At 41.7% G+C, this 7,641-nt stretch overlaps 1 long non-coding RNA gene across 1 annotated transcript; it reads left to right on the forward strand.

The window, feature by feature from the left end:
- Nucleotides 1-181: 181 nt before the first annotated feature.
- Nucleotides 182-3,463, forward strand: LOC141778464 (uncharacterized). Its single transcript, XR_012596074.1, has 3 exons — nt 182-329; nt 455-539; nt 1,971-3,463. It is a non-coding gene; the product is annotated as an uncharacterized LOC141778464 (long non-coding RNA).
- Nucleotides 3,464-7,641: the final 4,178 nt, after the last annotated feature.

Consider the following 7,641-nt stretch of genomic DNA (forward strand, 5'->3'; position numbering starts at 1 on the left):
AAGGCTCTCTGCTGTCTTGCACTGTGTGTTGCATATTGTATGAATGACTTGAGTCAGAGTCTCAAAGGACTCAAACAAACCCTCCCCCTCCTTTTTCTTTATCACCAGCTTCTCAGAATAATACGAATAATTCATCAGCCACCTATAAGACTTACCATCATCTCACCATGACTCACCAATTCTGTATTATTTCATGTAACTTTCTTAGAACAAAAAGAAGAAGAAGAAGAAGAAGATCATAACATATTAGTCATTTTGACCAAATCTCTGGGCCCAGTGTGTATTGCTGCTGGAGTCATGCTGTTTGTATTCTACAGTCCCGGTGTAAGGTAATTCATCTGACTTTGTATGTTGGTTAAAGGGGAAATTTAAGATGATCAAAATCAACATAAGAAAAAGTATGATGAGTAAAATGTGATATGATCAAACTAGTCTTTCATGATTTGTACGACAGGATGAAGATAAAAACTCTGTCCCACACACCATCACCAGCCCCCTTCTTCCAACCTCTATTTCAACAACATGAAGGCAATCTCAAGGTGGGTGGTGAATACAATGTTCTCTTGTCTGTCTTATTTTAGGAAAGTTAGTCAACTGTGCTGTCCTGCAATGTTAATGACAACATTAACAACAGCTACTATTTTAAGTGTAGTCCAGACGTCAGTAATCATTTTAGTTTCAGTTCCACTTTTTTACAGTGGAAAAATCCTTGCACAACAATGTAAAGAAATACCCAGAGGGAGACCACATGATGTAATTCACAAGTAATACATTACGTAATTGTGTGTTAGTCAAGAACAAACACACAGAAACCAATCGATTGCCAACTTGCGTCCTGTTTAAAGTTTGTGTACTAATTTGTAAGGGAGTTATCAGCGTGTCAACAATGACAATGTTAACATGCAGATGCTACCGTAAGCAGTTATGTTTACCGTGTTCACCATCTTAGTGTATTTTGTTACACGGGCTAACATTTGATAATTAGCACTAAACACAATGTCAAACGGATGTCATTAGCTTTGCAGGTAGCCTATTTGGTCTAAACCAAAGTTTTGGACAAATTAAATTAAATTGGCATCACTTTATTTTCGGCATCAAAACCACTTTAGTTGGACAACGTGACAGCCTCCCAAAGGTGAAGCCAAAACATCTGGATCGCCCCCTGGTGGCTGTCTGCAATATAGATCATAAAGCCCGCCCCTTCCATGTTACCGGATGGGACATGGTTCAAACTAAAAAGTCAAAGTCTGTCATTTTAGGTAGTTCTTATCACAGTGATGTACGTCAAGTGTTAATGTTTCAGATAAGTTTGGTTTTAATTAGATATTTGATGCCATAAAAAGGGGGTGAGACGTCGTGATTGAAAGCTGTGAGCATCTCACCGACATGCTAAGGCCGTAATCGGCTTGCGATTGGTTCGGGCGGGTGACCTCGATACCGCGGCTCCAGCTGCCCGATCACTACTGCGCCATGGATGTGTAAATCGATCTGGATACAGCGCTGAAGGCGGGGCCCCGTTCATTCCTATGAAAGTTGCTCAGTGGTGCATGAAGCCAAAATGGCTCGACTGCCGACTGGAAAAGTTCCCCGGATCTTCCGGCGATCTTTCGCATCCATTGGGCCCACGGAACAGGCGCAGTAGCGTCCGCTCGGTCACATGGCTCGGTCACGGGATCACAGCTGTCACGCTGTCGTCACAGCTCGCTAACTCCGCCTCCCAGCCCTCGCACCAGCCTCGGTCTGGGTCTCATTCATATGAACGGAGGAAGGGAAATAACTCTGGATTCAGCTATTAGTGCATTTTACAACTTTTAGGACCTAATGATTTAAATATGGGCTATTAGAGTGTTCACACTGGGAAGTTGATTTACCTCAAAAAATCATCCGCTGAGTTACAGACGTCTCTTTTGTGTGTAATATGTGCTTTAGTCATGCAACTTTATCACACCTGCATGCTTTTGAATTTGCAGGAATGGCTTTCACCTCACGGCAAATATATGCTTGCATACAAAACCGAGGAGATCTTGACAACTGATGCTGTGATTGTTGTACCAAAACCCATAACAAAGGACCCAGAGGAGAACCAGGACTTCCATAACCCTACAGTACAACTGGCATTCACTCAGGGTCAAACCTCATATGTTGGCTTACCCGGTATACATGAGGCCTCCCCGCCTTTCACTTTGGTCTGTCCAGGGGACATGCCTTACACTCAGCTCCCTTGCTCTGTCTGGGGGGTTGGCATTGGAGAAGTAGAAGTTGTCTCCACTCTACCTCAAGATTTCTCCATCACCAGCAGTGTAGACTCTGGCTGCAGCTTTGAGGATCTGACCCAAAGCCCAGAGTGCAGTTTACCAAACAGTCCTGTTGCTGACATCCCACCACCATGTTACTGTAATGATTACTGCATTCTCAACAAAACAGCAGACGGTTTTGCTCCTGTTTTAGTGCCCAGCCTAAATGTTCCATCGGATTCCCTGCAAGAGGAATAAGAAATGGTCTTGGTTTGGAGAAATTCACTAATCACTATGGCTGTATATTGCATTGCAGGAAATGGTCATAATCAGACTTGATGCTTGCATGCTCATATAACACTTACTGTGTGTAATGTGTTCCAGATAGCACTTTTTATTTAGCCTTTTGAATGTATCTTTTTAGGAAACAAACATAAACACGGCTTCAGCCATGGCTAACTCACATATGTTACGCTTGACGCATTTGCTATACTGACTGCAGAATGTGATGACGTGAATGTGCGTGATTTTCACATTGACTTTCTATGAAATGTTTTTCTTTAATGCATAGCCAAACATTTGTGTTGGTGTTTGTACTTTGCCTTCACCTTTTAATGATGATAAATGATGTAAACTACAGACGTATTGCCTGGGTGAGGCCAGTTGGCACTGCTCCTAAAATAATGGGTCGAATGCTCAGGATATACAACGATCAATAAAGAATAATCTCAATGTGAATGTTTATCTATCAATTTCTCCATTAATAATAGCAAGTAAACACATAAGTGTTTCTGGAGGCACAGCTACACTCACAGTGCCTACAGAAAAGGATTCTGGGTACTTGCATGTATCATGGTTATTTTATGCTGTGGGTCAGAAGAAATCTATATAATGTGTATAACATAATGTATACAACTAAGGCTTAATGTGTTGGAGTGGGCTGTTTTGAAATAATCATACAAAAAATAAACCAGTTTATACACCTCGCTGAAACTAATCCAGGCTACTGACCCTTTGGATGAGGCCTGACTCAGTTTGGAAACACTAGAATACCTAACAGTGTAAAAAATAATAATAATATATAATAATTATTTTGTACTTTTACTTGAGTAGTAAATGCAGGCCTTTTACCTGTAATGGAGTATTATTATATTATGGTATTACTACTTTTACCTAAGTAAAGGATCTGCGTATGGCTTCCACCACTGCTAATAAACTGGCAGTTGAGGTAATTTTCTTTTTTAAATTAATTGTTGTTGTTTTTTTACTTTTTATTTTAATTCATTTAATAATAATAATAATAATAATAATAATAATTATTATTATTATTATATTTGCCTGATGTAATGGCTCTGCTAATTATCCCCTCTGCTTCTTATACAAAACAAAACAAACTGGCAGTTGAGGTAATTTTCTTTTTTAAATTATTATTTTTCTTTCACTTTTTATTTTAGTAATCATACTATTAATTTTATTTCATTTAGCATATTATTATTATTACTACTACTACTACTACTACTACTATTCCTAACACTATAATAATAATAATTATACAGATGGACCAGAAACTGATTATTAACCATCGACAAAGTTTTAACTATATATCTAAATAATGTTTATTAATGCTTTACAAGATATTTATTAACCATTTAACAAAGTGTCCATCTATGTAATGTTTATAGATGTTTTACAAACGATTTTTTAAAGGTTTCCAAATAATTTGGTAATTATTAACAAATACTTATAATTAGTTAATATGGTATATACAATGTTATGTGTGCAACAATAAACTGTTGAAATAACTAATCATAGCAATACTAATAATTACTAAACATTATTAATAATTAGCATTTCATTGTTATTATAAAGTGTTACCACTATTTCCACTTTACTTAAGTAAAATATCAGAGTACTTCTTCCACCACTGTAGGAGAGAGAGAGAGAGAGAGAGATGTGGGTGTGCTCAGGAAGTCCACCCACTCACATTTCTGTTTATTTATCTGTTCATCAGGTGTAGGTGCAGCGACACCCACACACATTTCCACCAAGTTCCATGACACAATGGAGGCCTTTCCCCAACAACATGCCCACACTGAGAAGAGCCCTTCATGGGAAGGTGGAGGAGCAGCTGGAGGCCAGCCCTTTGGATGCATCTTCACCTCCCTGGTTAAAGAGGAACCTTCTGACTTGGAGACGGCCATTAAATGGACTGTTTGTAAGAATCAGAAATTGCTTGTTAACAGCAACAACTTTGGTCATTAATTTAACGAAAGTCAGCGTCCTGTTGCTCGCGCTTGTGCTCGCTCTACATAGACATGAACGAGCATCGCTCAACACAGTGAGGAGACACACGTCAGCTAAAACCACAATATCACTCTATATTTCAGCTGCTTGGCAGTAATGTTAGCTGACCAGACGAAGGTCTCTCCGTGAATCAATGCTGATCCTAGTGTTGGCTTTTCCTGCCTCAGCCTCCCGACCGCGGCCGGAGGGAACAGGGGAGACACCGGAGTTTTGGTCGGAGACGATAACGTTTCTCGCTGCGGAGCCCCGTCACTTCACAAGACACGGGAAACCTCTGTTGGTCTGGAGGAGCTGCAGCAGTTATTTCTGCACAAACGTCCACTGTACATTCACTAGATATTCTCAGAGCTACTAACTCTTCTGCAGTGTGGAGTGTGCGCGCATGCACGTGAGCGTGGAGCGAAATTGCGAGAACAAGCGCGGTGTGTGTGAGAGAAGGCAGGCAGGCAGAGGAGCAGAGTACAGCAGAGACTACGGTCTCCCCCGCGTCCTCCGACCGCGGCCAACACTGTTTAACAGACGGGCTTCACTAGATACAACTTTGAGGTTTTGGTGCTTCCGTGTAGTTTGTGTTGGAGTCTGAGTCTGAACAGCGTAGCCACACGCGAGCGCGCATGGGACACCGACCCGGATTGATTTATACGTGTAAGAAGTTACAAACAGTCCCTTTAACAGAGCCGGCCGCCATGTCCCTTTAAATGGGAAGTGTGTGAGGGGAGTTTGCTGGACCAGCAGGAGGCGAGGCGAGCTTGGTCACACCTGACTTTGTGTCCACAGAAGTGCGCTTTCAGAGAACTCTCTACAGAAAGGGTTCGATGAAGGCCGACTCTTGCGTCACCTCACATCTCCTTTGTCTTGGCCAATTAGTTGCACTTGAACACACCGCAAAGACCACAGCCGATGGCCAGTTAGCACGTACGTTCTGCGTCTGCATGAGAGGAAATAACTCTTCCCACCAGCAGGCAGTGGTGGTCTGTATTCGTCATTCAAAAAGAGAAACCACAAGACAGAGGATAAACAAATTGTTTGTCGACCATTTTCACACCACTCTCACTCACCACTTAGCTTCATTCCAGATGGCCATTTGTGAACCTCCGCAGCTTTGGGGACAGAGCATTCTGCAGGGCAGCTCCCAAGCTTTGGAACTCCCTCCCACGACTCATTAGACAGTCTGATTCCCTCACCTTATTCCAGTCCCGCCTCAAAACCCATCTTTTCTCCTCTGCCCCCCCTTACCCATTTGAGAGTGCGCCTGTGTGTGTTGTTTCTCTGCTGTTTGTCTCACACCGTTTCCCCTTATAGTGTAATGCGTCTTTGAGTCCCTGAAAAACGCTATATAAGTTGAATTTATTATTATTATTAGGGCCCGAGCACGAAAGTGCCAGGACCCCAACGGTGTCCTGGCACGAAAGTGCAAGGAAACCTATTGTTTTTCTAAGTATTATTATTCTTTTTCTGCCGGGAGATCGCGTTTTTGGGACCTTTCCCATCCCCAAAAACTCACCATAAGTGGAATATGCGTCAGAAGTGGCGCGAAATTCAATGTTCTGGAGTGACCCGGCTCGGGTGTCTCCAGGGGGCGAGATAGCGCCCCCTAATGTAGGCAGTTTTTCAGAGGAAGTTTCTTCGATCTTCACGAAATTCAAGTATGTCATAACTCACGCCCTCATACCTGGATTAAATATTTTTTAGATTTTTTCGGCCAACAGGAAGTCAGCCGTGTTGGACTTCCTGCGTGATTTTAAAATTTACGAACACATGTTTGAAGACTTTAGGATGCACAAAAAATTATGAAACTTTACACGCACATCCAAACTAGTAATTACTTTATTTTAGTGGCGAAATTTTGCTTGGGCGTGGCATGTTGGCTCTCTAGCGCCCCATTATGTCTTTTAGATTTTGAACATACCTTGAGGTACTCGAAAACTCATGAAACTTGGCAAAATGATGGACACCTGTGAACTTTATGTAAATGTACAGTTATTGGGTTCAGCATGTTTAGCCAGCTCTATAGGGCCCGTTCATCGCTGCTTGCAGCTTTAATTATTATTATTATTATTATTAACAGACAGTAGAAATATGGATCATGTAACCTTAATCCCTGACTTTTTTGCAATTTAGAAATTGCTTTAAAAATATTTAGGAAAACCTGTCTGCCATGGTGGCAGGTGACAGCCAACATTTGCCCTGTATTTGGCAGATGGCAGGTGCTAGGTGCTAATTTCATTCCCTGGCTGGAATTGACAAATGATTGTGGAAGCAATCCCTTTTAAACTATATAAAAATGTGATAAACAATGATAAAAGTATTAATCCTATAACACTGTTTTTACTACTGAAACAGCATACAATCATAGTGCTGCTATGTTGACCCCAGTGCTGTAATACTCACACTGGCCACTGTAACCCACAGCTCTAGTGATGTAATGCTGATCCAAGCAACCTTGCAGCTGCAGGGGGCCCAAAACAGGGAATCTGGCAGAGGAGGTACCAAGATCATATGTATGACAGAGACCAGTAGAATTGAGGAATACTACAATTTACGATGACAGGAAAATAGGAGGTGAGTTCTTTGTTCCAAGTATATAAGGTTATGATCTAAAGGCCGCGGGCAGTTGCGTCCGGACAGACGTGTCCGGACCTGCTCGGGTTTTGGTTGTGTTTGTGTCTGTTGATATTAAACATGATGAAAACTCTGCTTTTTGCAAAATACTTGTACAGCATTATGTGATTCATTTGAGCAACCTGTGTTGACTTTCAGACACCATTAAAATTGAACATTGAAGAATGTTGAGCTGGGATCTCTGCCGTTCTTAGCCCAAGGCTTGAGATTTCCAGACTCAACATGATACATAAAGAACCTTGAACCATAATAATAATAGGGCCTGTAATGTCAGTGTGAGCAGTCATCTGTAATGTCAGTGTGACCAGTCATCTGTAATGTCAGTGTGACCAGTCATCTGTAATGTCAGTGTGACCAGTCATCTGTAATGTCAGTGTGACCAGTCATCTGTAATGTCAGTGTGACCAGTCATCTGTAATGTCAGTGTGACCAGTCATCTGTAATGTCAGTGTTCATCCGAGCCGCCAGGTGGCGCTGTGGC

This window comes from Sebastes fasciatus, chromosome 12 (assembly GCF_043250625.1).
Source record: "Sebastes fasciatus isolate fSebFas1 chromosome 12, fSebFas1.pri, whole genome shotgun sequence".
Taxonomy (NCBI): domain Eukaryota; kingdom Metazoa; phylum Chordata; class Actinopteri; order Perciformes; family Sebastidae; genus Sebastes; species Sebastes fasciatus.